A 22777-nucleotide genomic window follows, 5' to 3' on the forward strand; every position below is an offset into this window, starting at 1 on the left:
AACCTCAATAACATTTCTACTGGTCTCTCTTCCAATCAAAATCTCCGCAAGTTATTTTGTGACTATTGATAAACTGATTCTAAAGTTTATACAGAAAGGCAAAAGGCCCAGAATAGCAAGACAATATTGAAGGAGAATAACAAATTTGAAGGACTGACACTACCCAACTTTAAGAGTTATCATAAAGCTATAATAGTCAGGACAATGTGGTATTGGCACACACACACACACACACACACACACACACACACAAAAGACAAACAGATCAATGGGACAGAATAGAGAGTCCATAAGGAGACCCACATAAATACAGTCAACTGGTCTTTGACAAAGGAACAAAGACAAACAATGAAGCAAAGATATTCTTTTTAACAAATGGTGCTAGAACAACTGGACATCCACATGCAAAAAAAAAAAAAAAAGAATCTAGATACAGATCTTATATCCTTCCCCATAAATTAACTCATAATGGGTCACAGATATAAATATAAAAATGTAAAATTATAAAACTCCTAGAAGACAACTTAAGAGAAAACTTAAATGACCTTGGGTATAGTTATGACTTCCTAGATACAACACCAAAGGCAAAATTCATGAAAAAAATAATTGATAAGCTGGACTTTATTAAAATTAAAAACTTCTGCAAAATATAGTATCAAGAGAATGTGAAGATGAGCCACAGACTGAGAGAAAATATTTGCAAAAGACACAACTGATGAAGGACTGTTGTCCAAAGTATACAAAAAATTAGAACTCAACAATAAGAAAACAATCAACTGGATTAAAAATGGCCCAAGATCTTAACAGATACCTCACCAAAAAAGATATGCAGATGAAAAATAAGCATATCAAAAGATGCTCCCATCATATATTATCAGGTAAATACAAATTAAAACAAGGAAATACCACTACACATCTATTAGAATGGCCAAAATCTGGAACGCTGACTACACCAAATGCTGGCAAGGATGTGAGGCAACAGGAACTCTCATTAACTGCTGGTGGGAATACAATGGTACAACTACTTTGGAAGACATTTGGCAGTTTCTTACAAAACTAAAATTACTCTTATCCAGCAATCATGTTCCTTACTATTACCCAAAGGAGATGAAAACTATGTCCACACAAAAACCAGCACACGGACGTATAATAGATAGCAGCTTTATTTACAATTGCCAAAACTTGGAGGCAACCAAGTTGTCCTTCAGCAGGTGAATAAATAAATAAATGGTAGTTCATGCAGAAAATGGATTATTATTCAGTGCTAAAAAGAAATGAGCTATCAAGCCATAAAAAGTCATGAAGGAGCCTAAATGAAAGAAGCTAATCTGAAAATGCTACATACTGTATGATTCCAACTATATGAAATCCTGGGAAAGGCAAAACTATGGAGATAGTAAAAACATTAATGGTTGCCAGGGGTTTGGGAAGGGGGATACATCGGTGGAGCACAGAGGGTTTTAGAGCAGTGAAACTATTCTGTATCATACCACAAACGTGGATACACGTCATTATATGTCATAACCTATAGAATGTAAAACACCAGGAATGAATTCTAATGTAAACTGTGGACTTCAGGTAATAATGATGTGTCAATGTAGGTTCATGGATTGTAACAAATTTACAGCTCTTTTGCGTGATCTTCATAGTGGGGATGGCGAGGAGGGGAGGGGGCACAAGGAAACTTTCTATACTTTCTGCCCAATTTTTTTAAAACCTAAAACTACTCTAAAAATAAAATAAAGTTTGTTAAACACACACATACACACGTACAAAAAACTTGGGAAATCTGAATAAGATTGATGATTTATATCTATGTCAATATCCTGGTGGGGATCGTATACTATAATTTTGTAAGATAGTGCCATTGGGGGAAACTGGGTGAAGGGTATATGGGATCTATCTGTTTTATTTCTTAGAAGTGCCTGGGAATCTACACTTACTTCAAAAAATATATATATATTTTTAATGTAAACTAGATGAAGTCCTGCTTAAAAGCATTCAATTTCCATTCCCCTTAGAATAAAATCAGAACTTCTTTCTATATTGTATATGATCTTATAATATCTGTCCTTTGTTAGCCTGTATCTTTGTTCACTTTATCTTTCTTGCTTTCAGTAGGTTTCAGCCACAATGGCTTCCTTCCTGTTCCCTGGATATATCAGGCTGCCTTCCTCTCTGTGCCTTTTACACTCTTTCTTCTGCCTGGACCCTTCTCCAGGTCATTGTAGGGCTGCCTCAGGCTTGTCCATCAGTTCAAATGTCACTGTTTCTGAGGGTACATCCCTGATCATTCTATTTAAAATGTCCTGCTCAGGCACTCTCTATCATATTAGCTTTATTACCTTATTTATACGAATCACAGTTGGGAACTCTGTGTAATTGCATTTGCATTTTCCCCCTTACATGCCTAATTCTGCAAAATGTTAAGTTCTGTGAGTGCAGAGACTTTTGTTTGTCTTGGTTCCTACTGTGCACTAGTGTCTGGCTCTGTTCCTGATTCCTAATAAGTGCCCAGTAAATATCTACTAAATGAGTAATTTTTTTTTTTTAAAATGTGCGACTATCTCTGAGAAGATACCCATTGACATAAGGGGGAAATTAACAGAAGGAAGAACTATAGCTTAGGCCCTTCACCATGCAGCTGTTTAAATTGAAATTTCACTGAGAACTAATAGTTTTAAAAGAAGGAAAATGAATTGCTTGGTAAAAACCAACCTCAATTTCCCAGTTTTTCTGAACATTTATAGAGGTGAGTCCGAAAAGTAATTATTCCCTATGCTCTGGGTCTGAGAGTGAGGTCCATGTACTTTCATAGCAAATAAGTCCCTGCAGTCTCCCAAGATCAACATCCAAGGTCAAGAAGAATCACAAAGCATATATTTTTGGTACAGGGTAGTAGGATGCTTCATTCTAGTTCATTGTTACATCTATTTTTCATGCTGTTAGTCTGATAGCTCCCTCCTTTCACCAGGTTTGGTACCTGGGGACTGTGAAAGCATGGGGAAGCATGAAAGGAAGAGAAAGTGCCCAGCTTTTGGAGAAAATGTGTTTACCCCCCATAGCAGCACTTTGGCCCAACTCCATCATGCAGGACTTGTTCAGAAAAGCTCAGAAGAGCCAGGCAGGCATTTGCTATATACACTTCTCCCACTCCACACTCTTGTGGTGTGTGCTGCTGCAGACAGGCCCCTGGCTGGACTAGAAATGGTGTTTCCATTCCCTGCTCTCTCAGTCAGTGTGTGCTGCTCTAACAAGATACCACACACCAAGTGGCTTAAATATCAGAAATTTATTTTTCACAGTTCTGGAGGCTGGAAAGTTTGGGGTCAAGGTGCTGTCCGATTTGGTTCCTGGCAAGGAACTTCTTCTTCCTGGTCATGTCCTCATATGTTATAGAGAGAGGAAGCAAGTGCTCTCCTGTCTCTTCTTAGAAGGATACCAATCTCAACAGAAGGGCTCCACCCTGTGACCGAATTACCTCCCAAAGTCCCCAACTCCAAACATAAGTACATAGGGGCTTGTGTTTCAACATATGAATTTGGGGGAAACATATTGAGTCCATTGCACCCGCCAATCCTACCTTCTTTCTTCTGCTCACTATGTGAGTTTACCAAAGTATAATTTCTCAATCTCCTGCTCCCAGCTGGGTCCTGGGAATGTGGAAATGGATTAACATGAAGCTTTAGTTAGGAATATCGTACTATCCCAGTGATGGGCAATTGGACTTCAAAAAGCTATGGCTTCAGAAAGGGTTCTCTACCAGTGGGTAGAATTCCACCCTCAACACACATTCCTTAAACAGTACAATTTAATATGTTTTCCTCATTGGCTTCTTTGTAAGACAGATTTAGAAATAATTTTTGAAAGATTTATTCTGCTCTAAAAAGAAACTCTGAAAACTGTTCTACCGCCCTCCAGATTTCCCTCCTTTCTTTCCTGGTTTAATGGTCACACTGTCCCTGTTTTCTCTGCTGGACACCCCTCATGATCCAAGCTCCCAAACACTGGAGGGCCCTCGGGTTCAGTCTTTGGCTCTCTTTTTTCCTACTCATTCCTTTGGTGTCCCATCTAGTTCCTTGACTTTAAATACCATCGACATGCTGACAACTCAAACATTTCTTACCAGCCCTGACTGCCTCTGAACCCCCAAATTTCTCTATCCAGCTGCCTATGAAGTTTGTCTACTTGAAAATGCACTACACATCTCAAGTCTACCATGTCTGATAGTGAATTTTGATTCAGCCATCCAATCTGAACCCATATGTTTGCCTTTTCTCCATCTTATACTTCACATCTCCTCCCTCAGCAAGTCCTGAATCTGTTCTGTCTTCAAAATCTATCCCATCATTTCTCACCATCTGCACAGCTTGTACCCTCATCTCTGTGTTTTCTTGCAATAGCATCCTGTTTCCTTTATTTGTACTCCTGTCTCCTTCAGTTACCTAAGAGCAGCCAGGGAAATCATTTCAAAATATAAATCAGATCATTACATTCACTTGCACAAAATTCTCGAGTGACGCCTCATCACATAGTGAATAAAAACCCAAGTTCTTCCCATAGCCATGAAGCTCAAAACAATGTGGCCCTATTCCTTCTCCCATGATTCCTTCTCTGACCACTCTCCCGTGGCTGACTGCCTCCCTGCTGTCCTCAATCACACCAAGCATTTTCTGCCTTCAGTCTTTGCACCTGCGTCTCCTCCTGCCTGGACCACATTTCCCCCGGGTAAGCATATCCCCTCTCCTTCACTTCTGCAGGTCTCTGCTGTAGTGTCACCCTCTCAGAGAAGCCATTCCTGGCCCCCAGTCTAAAATTTCAAACTCCATCCCCATCATCCTCTGTCCACTTTACACCACTGTATTTTTCTTCTTAACATTATGACAGTCTGATATCGTATTCTACAAGTCTTTGTTTATTTATTGTCTGTCTTCCCCACTAGAATACAAGCTCCATGAAGGCAGGGAGTCTTCTTCTTCACTCTGGCATCTCCTAGAACAGCACCTCATATGTGATAAGTACTTGAGAAATAGTTGCTGAATAAAATAATTCTCTCATTTTTCAGAAAAGAAAACTGAGGCCCAGAAGATCGAAGTGCTAAGAGGTGGAAAACTATTGCTTAAGATATACTGCCTAAGACAAAGCATGTAAAAATTCAGCACTCTCTCTTTTGCCCAGTTGTTCTAGAAAACTAGTGTTTCTGGAGGCGAGAGGTGCAGAACTTATTAGAGACGCTTTTCCTCAGTTCTCCACTGACACAAGAACTAACCAGATAGTTGAGACAACATGCGAAGTTAAATAACTTGGAATCAAGGACTATAAATTGAGGCATAAGCTGTACAACAATATATCAGTACTACCGTGTTTCCCTGAAAATAAGACCTAGCCGGACAATCAGCTCTAATGCATCTTTTGGAGCAAACATTAACATAAGACACGGTCTTATTTTACTATCATATAAGACCGGGTCTTATATAATACAAGACTCTGTCTTATATTAATGTTTGCTCCAAAAGACGCATTAGAGCTGATTTTCTGGCTAGGTCTTATTTTCGGGGATACAGGGTAGCAGTCTTGGTTCCTAGGGGATTCACACTTAAGTCTGAGAGGAGCCTAAGTGTGAGGAAACAAACCTCTGTTTGCTTCTTGTGGAAAAAAAAAAGGATATGGATATCTAAACAGAAGTAACCAGCTCTACTGTCTTGGGTTCTAATAGATGGCCAAGGGTTCATGGTTAGGACAAAGAGTAGATATGTCCGATAGATATGCCATCCTACTCCTAGTATTATATCAATGGCTCATTTAACCTCATGATGAAGCAATTTATGAAAAAAATACATGTATACGTACACATACAGTTATTGGTAGTATAACTATTTTGTTCTCCTTTACAGCACAAGTGTTTTATAAAGCAAATAGGGTGTTTGTACTAATTTCTTGAATTCAAAATGTATTAAAAAACCAAAAACCAAAAAACCCTTTCTTCCAATTCACCTCTCAACCTGTGGACATTCCTCCATAGAGAAAATGGTGGAATGGCCCACTAACAGGTTAACGGTTGTGTCTGTTAAATCACCAATGAGTCTGTTGATTTGGATGCATCAAATTCTTTGGCCTTTAACATTTCCCCGACAGACTGTTTTTTATAATCCACCCCTCCCCACCTTCACACAGATGCATACGGACCTTCACACCACACACTCACTCACTCCAGCAAATTTCCATGGGAAAGCAGTTTCTTGGACAAGTGTTGTTCACATCCACTTGTCAATAGAAGTCATAGTTTTCCTGTCAAACATTGGGACACAATGGAGGGAGTCCAGGAAAAAACCAATCACAAATCTTGAAGTAGTACCCTAACATCTTAATTAAAGTCCAGAAAGAGAATGAATTTGCTTTTAGCAATTTTAGTATTAGCAAAGCCTTCTTACTCCTCGAGAAGAAGTGCTGAGAAACGTAGTACACCTTTGAACTTGAGAAGACCTGACTTTTAAAACTGGGTTCACTATGTCCTCCTGCAATAGAGACAGCAGCACAAAGTGATACATGAACAGAGGTCATCAAACTCTCTGCCTTGCCATCTGTTTCAAGCTGTATTCTTTGTTCTTTCCAGAGTTCAATACCTGACTCCTTCCGCCATGGTTGCCAGCCCTCATAGAAACAGAACTGTCTTCTTGAGCCCTGGTGGTAAAGTGCAACATACTGCATTATACAGGTAAGTAATCTTCAATTCCTAATGATGAAGAGAGCTTACCTACCTTATGTTCCTATTTTACAGTATGTTCTGATGGAGGACTCATGTTTAAAAAAATTAAATATATGTATATGTATAATTCAGCATTCTCTAGGACTTCATACGGAATATAGTATAGATAGAGCAATGGTTCTTGACAATGGCTGCACATTAAAGTCACCTGAGGAACTTTTAGAAAATGCCAATGCATAGGCCACACCTCTAGGGATTGGACTTAATTGGTTGATGGTGGAGCTCAGATGGAGGAAAGATTAGTTTTAAAAGTCCTTCCTATTAGCAGTAAGGGTAGCAACCACTTGGTTAGGGCATGTTTTATTAACTACAAATTGTTTCCTCATCTTTAAAAACTGGGACTAACAATGTACACTTCCCTGGATTGTTATTCCCTGGGAAGGATCACATCTTCCCTATTTTGAATCCCTGCCACCTTAGGCAACTGTTTAAACTCTCTAAGACTTAGATTTCTCTTTTGTAAAATGGTGAGTTTACTAAATATCAACACATAGGTTTGTTGTAAGGATTAAATGAAGTAATGTATGAAAAAATATTCATTCTAGTGCTTGGAATGTAGGGGTTCAGCAAGGTTTCGCCATGGTGTGCCCTGCCTGGCACAGTATCTGTGCCGTGGTGGACCCTAAATAAATGTTAATCCTTTCCTCTCCTCCTCTTCCGTCTTCTGCTCTACTCTATCTCGATCCCTATCCTTTCAAGCCAGGCCTTTGGTATTTGGTAACCAAATCCCTCTAAAGGAGACCAAGATGTCTAAATCCAATTTTGAATTCTATTCTTTATTTAACTGCTGTGAAATAAAAGACATTGTGTGTGTACTTGTGTGACAGGGAGTATAGTTACAGACATAGTTAAGAAATTACTCTGCTTCTGACTTCTGAAAAGAAACCTTGAGGGAATAGAACCTGTAACGTTGGTATCTAAGCGTTGGGCAATGCCAGGAACCTGAAAGGACTGCAAAACTTCTACAGTTACAATAAACTTGGACTATATTCAAAGTGCTGTCCTCAGACCAGCAGCATCCGTACCTCCCAGGAACTTGAAAGAATAACAGGATCTCAGGCCCCATCCCAGACCTACCAGATCAGAATCTGCATTTGAACAAGATGCCCGGGTGACTCATGTGCACATTTAAGTGTGAGAAGTTCTCTTGTAAGATGATAAAATGATGGCTGACGATTGAAAGTACCCCATGAACCTGGTTTAGAGAGGTTTCAGTTTCATTTCCTCACTACCACTCCTGCTGTCTCAGTCTAGCAAATCAGTTATGAGGACTCCGCTGTAGCATTGTCAGGCCCAGCTCTGAGTCTGAAGCAGCTATAAACCCGTGCCATGCATCCAGCCCACAATATGAACACCCAGAACCCTTGTCACATTCATCAGCTATGCCTTGGTCACCTTTTGCCCATCTCCAGATTTTCAGATCTGATCCTGACCTCCTTGCGTTCTGACGCATTTCCCCAGCCCCTGTAAGGATCTTTGTACTTTGCTCCAGGATCTGACAAACGGTGCTGCTATTTCATTTCTGACCCTTGGCTTTGCCTCTCTGTCCCTCCTCATGTTTTCTTCTTCTCACTATGGAAAACAGCCCTACCCACGCTTACCCAGGGTCAAGGGCTTCTAGAACTATACTGGCTACTATAAGGAAATCAGACCAAGAAGTCGGATTCAAGTGGGTCTTTGAGGGTTGCTTGGACCCTTTCTGACACTCATTCTGGCTCTTCAGTGGAGCATGGCAGCTCTTCTCACAGGAGGTGTGGGGTAGGAGAAGGAGGCTATGAGCAGTTAGACTACACCTAGCTTGGCAAAGAGAACACCGCAAGTAGCTGACACTCCCCATCTTCTCTTTAGAAATTAGCATTTTGAAATGGCCTGCATGTTCTGGCCTTTCTCCCTGTCTATCTTTTCATCTCTACCAGATTTGTTAAGCGAAAGACACTTTCTACTTTGCAAACCACAATTATGTTGGGAATGAAACTCAATAAAAGCTGCATCCGACACGTAAATCGATAGATTGCTCACTCAGCAGTAGCTGAAGGGAACCCACCCGCCCTTGTTTTCCTACAGGTACGGTATTTTGGTTTATTTCACTGCATATTCTTTGGCCTCTTAAATTATGTATTTTTCTATTCCAGTCATTTCACAAGCAAAACTGACTTCCCTGATAATTAAATTTCCTCACCATGGCAATTATACCGCTTATTTTCATTATATACTACAAGATACCTGTAGATTATTAAGCTGGTGTCAGCTCTCACCCACCCACGTACCTTCAGTGAAGTCAAAAACTGCTGTCAACATTTCTAAAATGTGCCCAGATGATGTGTGGTTCCCACAATTTCACATTTGGAGGCATATACCATCTTATTTATACCTGTAGGCTAGCTCGATACATGTTTGGGATTTATTTTAGAGGCTACTAAGTTTGGGAAGCTCTCAGTGCAAAAATAGAGCTTTTAATTGGCTAAGTATTATTAATACACACTTTTAAATGGAACTTAAATATACTCATTGATATTATTTAGGGTTTTAAATATTATTTTATAGTCCACAAAATCCATTTCAGAAGGAATTTGACTAGAACAAATGATAGTCTATGAAACTGGCAAGTTTAGGGAAAGATAATCTGTGAACTCGGTACATTTAGAAATTCAGCTGATGTGCTGGGTTGACTTGCCTCATTCTGTTTGATGAATTAACTAGTCCCATCTTAATCCCGCCTCCCTTCATCGGGCTAACACTCACATAGCACCACCTGGACACATCCTTCTTTAGCCCCTAATAACAGTATTTTTCAACCGGCCACTTTCAATCCTTTAATGAGTCATGAAAAGTATGTAGTGAATTTTATATAGTAGTTTTTAAAAAACTGAATAGGATAGATCAGAGTGACTCACAGGCAAAAAGCATAAATATTTTTTTGTGTGAAATTTTTATTTCAGTGACATGTGTGTTTATAATTATATGATAATGTATTGTATATGGCTTATTGTGGGTTGCAGTAGTAGAAGGAAGAGTTTGAAATGCACAAATGGACTTACTGGTTTCCTCCTGAAATGACTCTGATGTGGAGATACAGCATCTTCATCTGTTAGAAGCCACCGTCTTTGGGTTACTATTAATCTAACGGCCAAGGACAGGACCAAGCACTGACTCCGCCTCCTATAGTTAAGTAATAGTACTGAGAATAAGCTAATTATCAATATTTGCAGTTCTCAAAGTGTAGCTCCAGGGCCAGCATAATCTGGGAATTTACTAGAAATGCAACTTCTTAGGTCCCACCCCACGCCTACTGAATAAAAATTCTGAGGCTGGGGCCCAGTAATCTGTGTTTTAACAATGCCCTCCGGTTATTCTGATGTGTGTTGTTTGAGCACTGCCGGCCTATAACCACATGCAATGCAAGTTTGCCTCCAGTCTTTACTTCTACTTGTTGATGCAGGACATTATCCATCTGAAATCCCACCTCAAGTATTTCTGCAGGCCTTCAGGAGGGGCCTCTCTGATGATGATGAATGGGTCTGTCCTACCACATGCAGCACTCTTTTCCCTTTGTAGTATGAGTTTATCAAGTTTTGCAGAACCTAATACACTCGTACTTCAAGGTTTTGTTTAGAAAACATCGCCGTCCATCCTATTCATTGAATGGTTTTTAATATAATTCCATATGCCAGGAATTCTTTTGTGATTTTAACTCTATTCTTATGTACTTTTCAGAACTGAAACAGTTCGTTTATCTGATATTTCCATAAATCCTATGAGATTAAATGAAACGACTTATATGAAGTGATTTGTATGTGTATGGAATAAAGTAAGCACTTGGTTTCTCTCTGGTAAGATGAAGACTTTTGGCTAAGAGTCTATGAATCCTTCAGCATGAGCGTTCCAGTTTCCACAGTATGAACCCTAGTGTTTGGGGGACTAGACACACATAATTACCTGAGGTTTTCAGTCTGGAGGGGCTCAGGAGAATTCTTCTGAGGTCAATCCCAGTGTTTAAATGACACATAGAGTTCCCTGCAGACTTAAAGGGAGCAGAGAACACTAGGTCTTTAGGCTAGAAAATTCTTCCATCATACTGCACACACACCAATACCCGCACCACATACACATTCATGAATATGTTACCTCCACGATTGGTCTTCCATCCGCCTCTGAGCATGCTTCTACTCTCTGCCACTTGGGGCAGAAGGGGATGAAGAAGCCATGTTCTTTCCTTGACTTCTAGACATTGGTATAGGTGTAAAATGTAAAATAGGGTTTAAAAAAAATCTGAAGAGACCAGTAACCATGAAAAAATACGAAAAGTTTTCAGAGAACTTTTCATATTTTTGGCTTCAAGTCCAGGTGATGTTAAAATATAGTTTTCAAGCCTTCAAAGAATAAACATTTTTATCTATATAACAATACCAAAATACAGGAAATCAGACAACTTCCCAACTGACAGTTCAATGTGAACATATCCTAGAAACCAAGGCCAGACAAAGAAGTGACAACACAAAACAACATACCAATTGTACCTATGATTGTAGATGTAAAACTCCAAAATTAAATGTTACCAAATAGAATACATCAGTATATTAAACCAATAAATGTATATCAATGTGATGCCTTAACTAAAGAGTATAAAACATTTTCAACATAAAGAAATCTAATAATATAATCTATCATATTAGTAATGCAAAGGAGAAAAATATATGATTAGATGGTGGGGAAAGGATTTTGATAAAAGTTGATTTGAATAGAATCAACATCTATTCATTGATTCTTAATTATGAAACAACAGCAAAAATGACAACAATGCTTCAGGAAACTTCTATACTGTGTAAAATGCATCTGAAACAATAGCAAGCACATAATAATGGTTGCAAAATGTCAAAAAAATAACAAGAATAGATCCTATGAGCACTATTACTCAGCATTTTTCTTTATAGTTTTTCTATATATGTAAATATCCCTAAATAATATATTGCTTCATTTTTCTATCTTTTAACATTATATAAATAGGATTATACTGTATGTATTCTTTTTCTTTTTTTAAGATTTTATTGGGGAAGGGGAACAGGACTTTTATTTTTTATTGGGGAACAGTGTGTATTTCCAGGACTTTTTTCCAAGTCAATTTGTTGTCCTTTCAATCTTAGTTGTGAAGGGTGCTGTTCAGCTTCAAGTTGTCCTTTCAGTCTTAGTTGTGGAGGGCGCAGCTCAGCTCCAAGTCCAGTTGCTGTTGCTAGTTGCAGGGGGCACAGCCCACCATCCCTTGTGGGAGTCGAACTGGCAACCTTGTGGTTGAGAGGATGTGCTCCAACCAACTGAGCCATCTGGGAGCTCAGCGGCAGCTCAGCTCAAGTTGCCATGTTCAATCTTAGTTGCAGGGGGCATGGGGCAAAGCCCACCATCCCTTGTGGGACTCAAGTAGTTGAACCGGCAACCTTGTGGTTGAGAGCCCACTGGCCCATGTGGGAATCGAACAGGCAGCCTTCGAAGTTAGGAGCACGGAGCTCCAACTGCCTGAGCCACCGGGCCGGCCCTGTATGTATTCTTTTGTGATTTATTTTTCTCACTTAGCATCATACTCTTGAGACTTCTTTGTTGGTAAGTAGAACTATTATAATGCATTCATTTTAATTTTTTTAGTATCCCATTGTATGAATATATCCTAATTTTTCTGTTCTTCTGTAAATAGGCATATAGTTTGTGTCCTTTTTTTTTTTTTTTTGGCAATTCCATGTGATGCTACTGTGAATATTTATGTGTATATCTCTTTGTTCAGGTGCACAAGAATTTTTCTAGGGTATATACCTAGTAATGGAATTCCTGAGTCATTTGACAACCATACATTCAACTTTATAAAATAATGCTGTTATTTTACAATATTCTTGTACCAGGTTATGATTTACCCTAAGACTGAATGAAAGTTATGTTGCTCTATTCCTCATCACATTTGATATTATACATTAAAAATAAAAATGTTAGCTAGTCTATTGAGTATGGAATGGTATCACATTATGGTTTTAATTTGTGTTTTCTTACTACAGATGTAGTTGAACATCTTTTCATATGTCCTATTCTCGGAAATATTTGTTCATATTTCTTGCCAATTTGCTATAGGGTCAGTTGTTCCTTTTTTACTGATTTGTAGAAGTTCTTCATATATTTTGACACAAAATCTGTCAGTTAATGTATTGAAAATATTTTCTACCAGTGTGTGGCTTGTCTTTTCACTCTGATGGTATCTTTTGATAGCTAATTACCTTCCTAAATGCTCTTATTCATTTTAATAATATAATATCTGTAGGTACTTTTGCGTTTCTGTGTAATCAGGTATATTATCTATGAACAATAAGAGTTGTGTTTATTTTCAGTCTTTATAACTTCTGTTTCTGTATCTGGCTAGGATATGCAGTATAATTTTGAATACTAGTGGTGATGGTGAAAATTCTCATCTTGCTCCAGGCTTTAAATGGAACATTTTTTACATTTCACCATTGGATATGATGTCTGCTTTGGGTTTTGTAGCATACTTTAGGTCTTATTAGTTTGAGGAAATGACCTACTTTTCTTGATTGTAAAATTTTATCAATACCCCTTTTACATCTTTTGAGATAATCATGTGATTTCTCTCTTTTAATCTGTCAATTTGGCAAATAACCCTATTAATTTTCTAATGGTGCATAGTTTTGCTTTTGTGGAATAATTCTAAATAAGTAACATTTGGGGATCTATTTTGATAATATTTATTCAGATTTTTTCACATGTCTGTGAGTGAAGTTGGTCATTCTTGGTCTTCTCAGGTTTTAGTATTAAGGTTTTACTAGCTGCCCTAAATTAGCTGGAAGGTGTTTCCTATTTCTTTATTTTTCTAAAGAAGGTTTTATGTGATTTTAACTATCTATTCTTTGAATGCAGATGGAATTTGCTTATAAAAAATCTTATTATGTTTTCTTTGTGGAAATATACTAAGGAATTGACTCCTAATTCAATTTAATGTTTATGGACTCATTAAGGTTTTCTGGTTCTTCTGGTCAGTTTTAATAATTTATATTTTTCTAGGAATGTGTATATTTTACCTGTTTTTCTTATTGGCATAAAATTGTTCATAAGAGATTCTTAATTTAAATATTTTCTACATTTGTATTTATGAGACTTTATTATTTCTAATCTCATTTATTTATACCTTTTTAAAATTTGTTTTGACCAATCTTGCCAAAGGGTTTTCCCGTTTCATTAATCTTTGAAAAGAATCAACTCTTGGCTTTGTTGATTTTCTCTAAATTCTTTCTATTATATCTTTATTTTCAATTTTGTTATTTTTTCTCTCATATTTGTTATTTTATTCCTTCTATATATACTTTGGGTTGTTTCAGGTTTGGTTTTTTTGTTTCCCCCTAACTTTTCAAGTTAATGAACCTTGCTGATTACATTTTTGACTTTTTTCTTTTTAATATAAGCAGTTAAGGCTATAAAATTTCCTCTAAATGGCATTTAGCTGCAGCTCATAAGTTTTGATATATTACAATTTCAAGTATTTTTTTCCCATCATGCTGTCTTTTTTAAACCATGGATTATTTAGTGTGGTTTTACATTTCTAAATGTGTGTGGTTTGTTTGTTTTTTTTAATCTTAGCTATTTTTAATTTCTATCAGAAACCATGTTGATACTATTATTGGATACATACAAATTTTGTATGTTTTAACTTCCTAGTAAATTGAAAATTTACTGTAAATTAATTTTATCAGTGACCTTCTTTAAGTCTAAAAACACTATCATCCTGAAGACTATGACATATTATTAAAATAGCTAGCCCAGCTCTTTTCATTGGAATTTATCCAGTATGTCCTTTCTTATGCTTCTACAGTCAGCCTTACTGAGGCTTCCCATTTTAGTTACGTCTCTTAAAGAGCTTGTAACTTAATTTCATTGAACTTTAACTTAATTTAATTTTTTGCAATCTAATAATCTTTGTCTTTGAAAGGCAATCTTTGAAAGGCAAATACTTTCATATTGATTATGATTACTAACATATATAATTTTTATTTTTATTTGTGGTAAAATACACATAAAATATATCACCTTAACCAATTTTTAAAGTGTACCTTTCAGTAGTGTTAAGTACATTCACATTGTTGTGCAACCAATCTCCAGAACGCTTTTCATTTTGAAACTGAAAGTGTATACACATTAAACAACTCCCCATTCCCTGTTTCCCTCAACCTCTGGCAACCACAATTCCACTTTCCATCTTCATGAATTTGATTACTTTAAGTACCTCATTTAATTGGAATCATAGAATATTTATTTCTTTTTACGACTGGATTATTTTGCTTAGCATTATGTTCTCAGAGTTCATCCATGTTGTAGCACATGTCAGAATTCCCTCCCTTTTTAAGACTGAATAATATTCTATTCCATGCATATACCACATTTTGTTTCTGTATTTATCTACTGATGGATACTAGAGTTGCTTCCACCTCTTGGCTATTGTGAATAATGCTGCTGTGAACGTGGGTGTAAACATATGTTTTTGAGAGTCAATGTTTGGATATATCCCCAGAAGTGGGATGGCTGGAACACATAGTAATTCTATTTTTAACTTTTTGAGGAACCATACAATTTTATATAATGGCTGCACCATTTTACCTTCCCATCAGCAGCATCCAAGGGTTCCAATTTTGTCACATCCTTGTCAACACTTTTTGTTTTATTTTGTTTGCAGTAGCTATCCTAATGTGGATAGCTAGTGTGGGATGATATCTCATTGTGGTTTTGATTTGCATGCCCTTAGTGATTGATTATATTGAGCATCTTTTTATCTGCTTATTGGCCATTTGCATATCTTCTTTGGAAAAATGTCTATTGATGTCCTTTGCCCGGTTTTTTTCATGGAGCTGTTTTTGTTGTTGAGTTGTAGGATTCTTCATGTAGTCTGAATATTAACATTTTATAAGATATACAACTTGCAAATGTTTTCACCCATTCCACAGGTGGCCTTTTCACTTTTATGATTGTGTTTTGAGGCAGAAAAGTTTTTAATTTTGATGTAGTCCAATTTATTTTTCTTTTATTATCTGTGCTTTTTGTTTCATATACAAATAACCATTGCCAAATCCGATGTCATGAAGCTTTTCCTTTATGTTTTCTGGCAAGAGTTTTGTAATCTTTGCTCTTATGTTTAGGTCTTTGATGCATTTGAGTTAATTTTTGGTGTGAGGTAAGGGACTAAATTCATTCCTTAGCATCTGGATATAAGTTTTCATAGCACCTTTTGTTGAAAATAATGTCCTTTCCTCATTGAATGGTCTTAGCAACCTTGATTAAAATCATTTGACCATATATGCAAGGGTTTATTTCTGGGTTCTTTGTTCTATTCTATTGGTCTGTTTTTATGCCAGTGCAACACTGTTTTGATTACTATAAATTTGCAAGAAGGTTTAAAATCAGGGAATGGGAGACCTCCAATTTTGTTCCTTTTCCTTTTTTTTTTTTCAAGTGCTTAAACTATTTGGAGCCCCTCGAGATTCCATATTAATTTTAAGATAGGTTTTTCTATTTCTGCAAAAACACTACTGTGATTTTGACAGGGATTGCACTGAATTTGTAGATCGCTTTGGATAGTACTGACATCTTAATATTGAGTCCTCCAGTCTATGTACACCAGATGTCTCTCCTTTATCTTTGTCTTCCTAAGTTCTTTCAACATTTCATATATTTTTCAACCCCACAGTTAAGTTTATTCCAAAATATTTTATTCTCTGTGATACTAGTATTAATGGAATTGGTTTTTTCATTTCTTTTTGGATGACTCATTGCTAGTATATATAAATACATCTAATTTTTGTATTGGTTTTATATCCTGCAACTTTGCTAAATTGTTTATTAGTTCTAACAGGTTTTTTATTATTATTATTATTGAACCTTTAGCGTTTTCTACGTATAAGGTCATGTTATCTGTGGACAGTGATACTTCACCATTTATCTATCTAGTTTGGATGCCTTTTATTTCTTTTTCTTGGCTAATTGTTCTGGTGAGGGCTTCCAGTACGATGTTGAACAGAAGTAATAAAAGTGAACATCCTCGTCTTGTTCCAGATCATAGAGGAAAAACTTGCAGTCTTTCTTTCATCAGTGAGTATATTAGCTGTGCTTTTACATACAATATATGGTCATCACCATATTTTCCTTCTATTCCTAGCTTAAGTGTTTTTAGCATGAAAGGGTATTGCATTTTGTCAAATGTTTTTTTCTGCATCAATTATCATGTGGCTTTGCTTCATCATTGTGTGAATATGGTGTGCTATATTGCTTGATTTTCATATGTGGAATTATCCTTGCATTCCAGGAATATATCCTACTTGTAATGTTGTATAATTCTTTTAATATACTGTTGAATTCTGTTTGCTGGTATTTCATTGAAGATTTTTGTATCGATATTCATCAGGGCTATTGATCTGCAGCTTTCTTATAGTGTCTTTGTTTGGCTTTGGTTTCAGTGTAGTACTCGCCTCATTGAACAAGTTTGAAAGAGTTGACTCCTTTTCAGTGTTTTGGAAGAGTTTGAGGAGGACTGAGGTTAATTTTTCTTTAAGTGTTTGGTAGAATTCACCAGTGAAGCCATATGGTGCTGGGCTTTTCTTTGTTGGGAAGTTTTTTATTTCTGATTCAATCTCCTTACTACTTATAAATCTGTTCAGATTTTCTATTTCTTCGTGATTCATGTTGGTAGGTTGTATGTTTCTAGGTACTTTAGCTATTACATCTAGGTTACCTAATTTAAAGGTGTATCAATTTTGTTGATCTTTGTGAAGAAAAACTCGGCTCTAATCTTTATTATTTCCTTCCTTCTGCTAGCTTTGGGTTTAGTTTGTTGTTCTTCTAGTTCTTTAAGGTGTAATATTAGGTTGTTGATTTGAGATCTTTCTCTGTTAATGTATTTACTGCTATACATTTTCCTCTATAGCTTTCATTGTATTCTATAAACTATGGAATGTTGTGTTTTCATTTTCAATTGTCGAAAGATATTTTCTAATTTCCCTGTGATTTGTTATTATTTCATTCAGCCAGTCTTTGTTTAAATTCTCCCATGTACTTACTGATTTCTTTGCTTATCAGTCTTTGTGTATTTCAGATCTTTTTCCTGAGTTCATTTTTCTTCTCCTGAAGTTCACTCTTCATTATTGCTCTAGTGAATTAGAGAACAAACTCTGTCTACGTATTTTAGTTGCTCTGAAAATATCTTTATTTCATCTCATTTGTCATAAGATGGTTTCACCAGATATAGAAGTCCAAGTCTCAGCATATTGAAGATATTATGCCACTGTCTTTCTCTTCCAGTTTGCTATGGTAGGTAAAATAATGGCATCCCAAAGATGTCCACATTCTAATCCCTGGAACCTATAAATATGATACCGTGCATAGTAAAAGGTACTCTACAGATGTGATTCAGTTAAGAATCTTGAGATGGGGAGATTATTCTGGACTATTCAAATGAGCCCAAAGTAATCACAAGGGACATAGATTGGCAGGAGGATCAAAGTCAGTAGTAGGATATGGGACAACAGGAGCAGAGACTGGAGTGATGCTGCCACTAGCTGGCAGCCTTTAGAAGCTGGAAAGGGGCAGGGAACAGATTGTCCTCTGAGGCCTCCAGAGGGAACCAGCCCAGCTGACATCTTGATTTTAGCCCTATAAGTCTCGTTTTGGATTTATGACCTCCAGAACTGTAAGAAAATAAATGTGTGGGTTTTTTTAGCCATTAATTTGTGGGAATTTGTTACAGCAGCAACAAGAAACAAAAGCAGTGGTTTTTGAGAAATCTGCTGTCAGACTAATTATAGTGCTATCATTGATAATTAGTTTTTTGTCTCTGGCTGCTCAACTTTTAAAGGTTTCAACTTTTCTTTAGCCTTCTGCAAGTTTATTTTGATGTTTAAGTGTAGGTATCTTTTTATTTATGCTGCTTTACTTTCCTAACCAGTGTCTTTGATCACTGCTGGAAAATTCTCATTTATTTCCTCTCCTAATATCAGCTCTCCACCAATCTTTCTGTTTTTTCCTCCTGGAGCAACTATTATGTTTGCAGGTCTCTTTCATTCTATCTTCCATGTCTCTTAACCTCTCTTCTATATTTCATATCTGTGTTTCTATGTGAAAAATCCTCTGTAGTTTTTCATATTTGTTGTCCATATTTTCTCTTCAGCTGTGTCCTATCTTCTTCTTATTCCACCCATTGAGTTTTTATAGAAATTGCTGTATTTCACATTTCTAAAAGTTCTATTTGGTCCTTTTTCAAATACAGTCAGTTTTGATAGTCTCATGTTCTTCCATCATACTTTCAACACCGTTGAAACAAAATGTTTAATTCTATAAACATATAAAATATACTGATTTTATATTTCATGCTCAATCATTGATTGTCTACAGTTTTTGTAGCTTTGATAATATTCTCTGTTGATTCTCCTGATTCTCGCTCATGGTTTTTCATTCCCTCCTTTGTTTAGCAAGTTTGTGAGCTCCTGTGACTTGCAATCTTGTATCTATTATTTTAGGCATATGTATAGTGTGTTCTTCCAGAAAGAGTTTGCATTTGCTTCTGCTAGGCACTTTGGACAACTATCAACCAGGAAAGACTGTAAACTAAATTTGAGCTTGGGATTTTGTGTATCACATAGTTAATACAAATTCAAGCCCCAGACCTCTGTGTTTTGTGGGTTTGTGACTAGAGATTTTAGTGGGAGACGTTTTTTCTTTTTCACTCCTCTCTTTTCTATCTAAGGTCAGGCCAGAGCCATATCACCACTATCTCTTTCTGCATGGTAAATTTTTTTCTAGGTCACCTAGTGAGCATGTCACACTTTTGATGACATATGTGTGACGGGATTCCAATCAAATCTTCCACATTTTCAGGCCCAGGGCTTTGCCACTATCCTCTCAGTCCATTAAAATCCAGGACCTAAGCCACCTGGGACTGGCAAATATCTTCAGGGCAAAACAGACTCTAGTCCTTGCTTATCAATCACAGGTTTTTCACCTTTTGTCATTCTAGCCTCTGAGAGTCCATTATTTTCCTGGCAGCTCATGTATACATTAAGAAATATGTCATCAATATTTCATGCAGCATCTTTAGGTGTGAGATCTCTAAAAATCTAGTATGCCATATTTTTGTAAAGTCTCTTGAATTAGTTAGCTTTTTCTGTGTAACAAATTATCTTAATACTTAGTGTCTTCAAGCAGCAGGTATTATTTCATAGGTTCTGTCAATCAGGAATCTGTATGTAGCTTCTCTCTCAGAGGGGTGCAATCAAGGTGTGGGCCTAGGCTTCAGTCATTTCAAGACTTGAATGGTGAAGAATAGACTTCTGAGCTCATTCATGTGACTCTTGTTCACTTCCTGCTTCAGTCACATGGCTGTTGGCAGGACTCATATCTTGCTGGCTGTTGGGTAGGGACATTAATTCCATGCCATGTCGGTCTTTCCCGACATGAGCCAGGGCTACTCACAAAACAGCAACTTGCCTCCCCCAGAGTGTGGTCACTGAGAAAGGGAAAGAGAGAAAGTAAGAGAAGATGAGCTATAGTGTCTTTGTAACCTAATCTCTGAAGTGATCCCATGACGTTTGCCATCTTCCATTCATTAGAAACAAGACACTTGTTTCCAGCCCAGGCTCAGGAGGAAGTGATTACACAAATGTGTGAATAACAGGAAGCAGGAATCACTTGACACTATTTTAAAGGCTACCTACCGGACATCTATAGATTACTTTTCAGAAAAATGAGCATCAAAATAGGAAAACAAGATTAAGAAAATATGAAAAAACATTTTTTCAAAGAAGTAATTTAAATGTCTCATAAATATATGTAAAAAGTTGTCTAATCTTTCTAGTAATCACAGGAATGTTATTTAAAACAGTAATTAGGTAATAATTTTTACCTATAAGATTGACAAAGTTCTTTTTAATATCATCAAATGTGTAGATGATAATATATAGAAACTAGCAACCTCTTGCAATGGTAGTGGGAGTGTAAATTGGTGTCTATTTTGTAGTTTAATTTGGGAGTATGTCACTATCTTTAAAAATCTTTATATCTTCAAATATTTATATATAAAATCTATATTAAAATTTATTGTCCAACAATTTTACAATGAGAGACTCATCCTAAGCAAAAATTATAAAAGCATGAAGATATTTATGTTAACTTTGCTCAACATTATTATAAACCAATTGGACATAAATGTCTAAAAAGAGTCATCAGTAAATAAATTATCCCACATGCTCATAAGAGAAAACAATGCCTCTGTTAAAAATAATATTACAAATCTGCATACATTAACATGGAAAGATGTACCCAACATATTGTTATTAAGCAAAATAGTATGTATTGCATGATTCATTGTTATTACATATAATGTTACATAGGGAGAAAAAATTACCAAGCTATACATAATATACTATTAATGAAGTCATTTCTGGGCAAGGGAATTACAGTTGATTTTTATTATCTTCTTGTTTATCTGTATGGTCTAAATTCTCAATAAACAATACAATAAACATCTATTTGTGTAATTTTAAATCAAAAAGTATCTTTCTCTGAAGTAAAATCAAATAAATATAATCCAAGCAACCTTCTATAAGATATAACTTCCCAATTATTCAGTAAGTTCTTTCTGATGTTTTTGTTAAAAGTTCAGAAATAAACATTTGTCACTGGATTGAAGATAAATGTATAATGCCAATATTTGTTTTGCATCCAGGAATCCTGCCATTAAGAAATTCCTACTCTTGACCCACTGATAATTATGCAATTAATCTAATTTTCACATTGAAGCCCCATTACTGAATTAGTAATTAAATAACCAAACTTCTTATTATGCAATGTGCAATGTACAAAGCAATTTTCACGATATCAGTTCATTTAATCATTAAAATCCTTCTATGAGATGGCCACAGCAGTCTTTATCCATTTTACAAATGAGAAAACTGAGATTCAAAGACACCAAATAGTTTGTGTAGGTCATGATCATTGGCAAAGAGAAGGACTAAATTTAAGAATTCTGCACCATCACCCACAGGCACCGGAGTCTTTTCAGCTTCAAACATTTGTGTGCACCCATTCCAAGCTGAGGCACTCTGAGTGCAAGGAACAAAGAGGTAAAGAGAACATTGCTTTGTCCTTGAGAAGTTTTTCTCAAGACCTGCAGGTACTCTTCTCTCCCAACAGGCAGTTTTGTAAATAAATGTGTGGCACAGGTCTTTTTTCATGTCATACACTTCGAGATGCTGGTACCCCTCCCTCGTTGACTGAGCCTGTGTGTGTGCCGTTTACATAATGTCTGTCAATCACATAGTGGTTTCCATAGCTGCATTTTACATCTTGCCAGAGTCAGGAGTGGCTAGATTCTCTGAGTTCAAGACCTTTCCTTAGTTTTTAACACTGTGCAAAGTGAAGACATCTTCCTTTGCACCACAAATGGGAGTGGAGAATCTATGGTGCCCAACAGGTTACTGCAGCATCGTAGATGAAAATACAAAATGGTCCTCATAGGAAAATGTAAAATTTGCCCTCACAGCACTGTTCCTTGACTGCAATAAGGAGTCAGGAAATGGTAGTTGGAACTCTGCAGGGTAATCTTAGAAATTTGAATTAGAACCATTGGATTTAGTTATTGCTTTAATTTCTATTTGATTTCCACTTTTAATATCTATGCCATTTTATGGGTATTAGTATGAAGTTCTATTTCCTTAGTTGTGTTGTGCAACATTCCTTATCTGTTTGTATTTTTAAAATACCCTAGCTCTGCTTTAAGAAAAGAAAGTGCCGTGTATCATTATAAAGCAAACTTTGAAAAGAAAAAGAAAAAGAAAAAGGGGATGACTTGGTATCATGGTAAAATACCCCAATTTTAAGAGTTTGGTTTGAAATGTGATTATATTAACTTTAGTTAATGCATTTAGTTAATATATTAATTATCCTCAATACATTTCATTTATACTCTGAACCTCCATTTTGAAATAATGA

At 36.4% G+C, this 22777-nt stretch overlaps 1 long non-coding RNA gene across 1 annotated transcript in view; it reads left to right on the forward strand.

The window, feature by feature from the left end:
- The window catches only part of LOC141571343 (uncharacterized), a 419842-nt gene that overhangs the window by 276501 nt on the left and 120564 nt on the right, over window positions 1–22777 (forward strand). The window contains exon 5 of the long non-coding RNA XR_012496105.2: window positions 6614–6715. This is a non-coding gene — a long non-coding RNA (uncharacterized LOC141571343). The remainder of the gene's footprint in view (window positions 1–6613; window positions 6716–22777) is intronic.

This window comes from Rhinolophus sinicus, chromosome 16 (genome assembly GCF_057876585.1).
Source record: "Rhinolophus sinicus isolate RSI-liver-muscle chromosome 16, RSI-T2T, whole genome shotgun sequence".
NCBI lineage: Eukaryota > Metazoa > Chordata > Mammalia > Chiroptera > Rhinolophidae > Rhinolophus > Rhinolophus sinicus.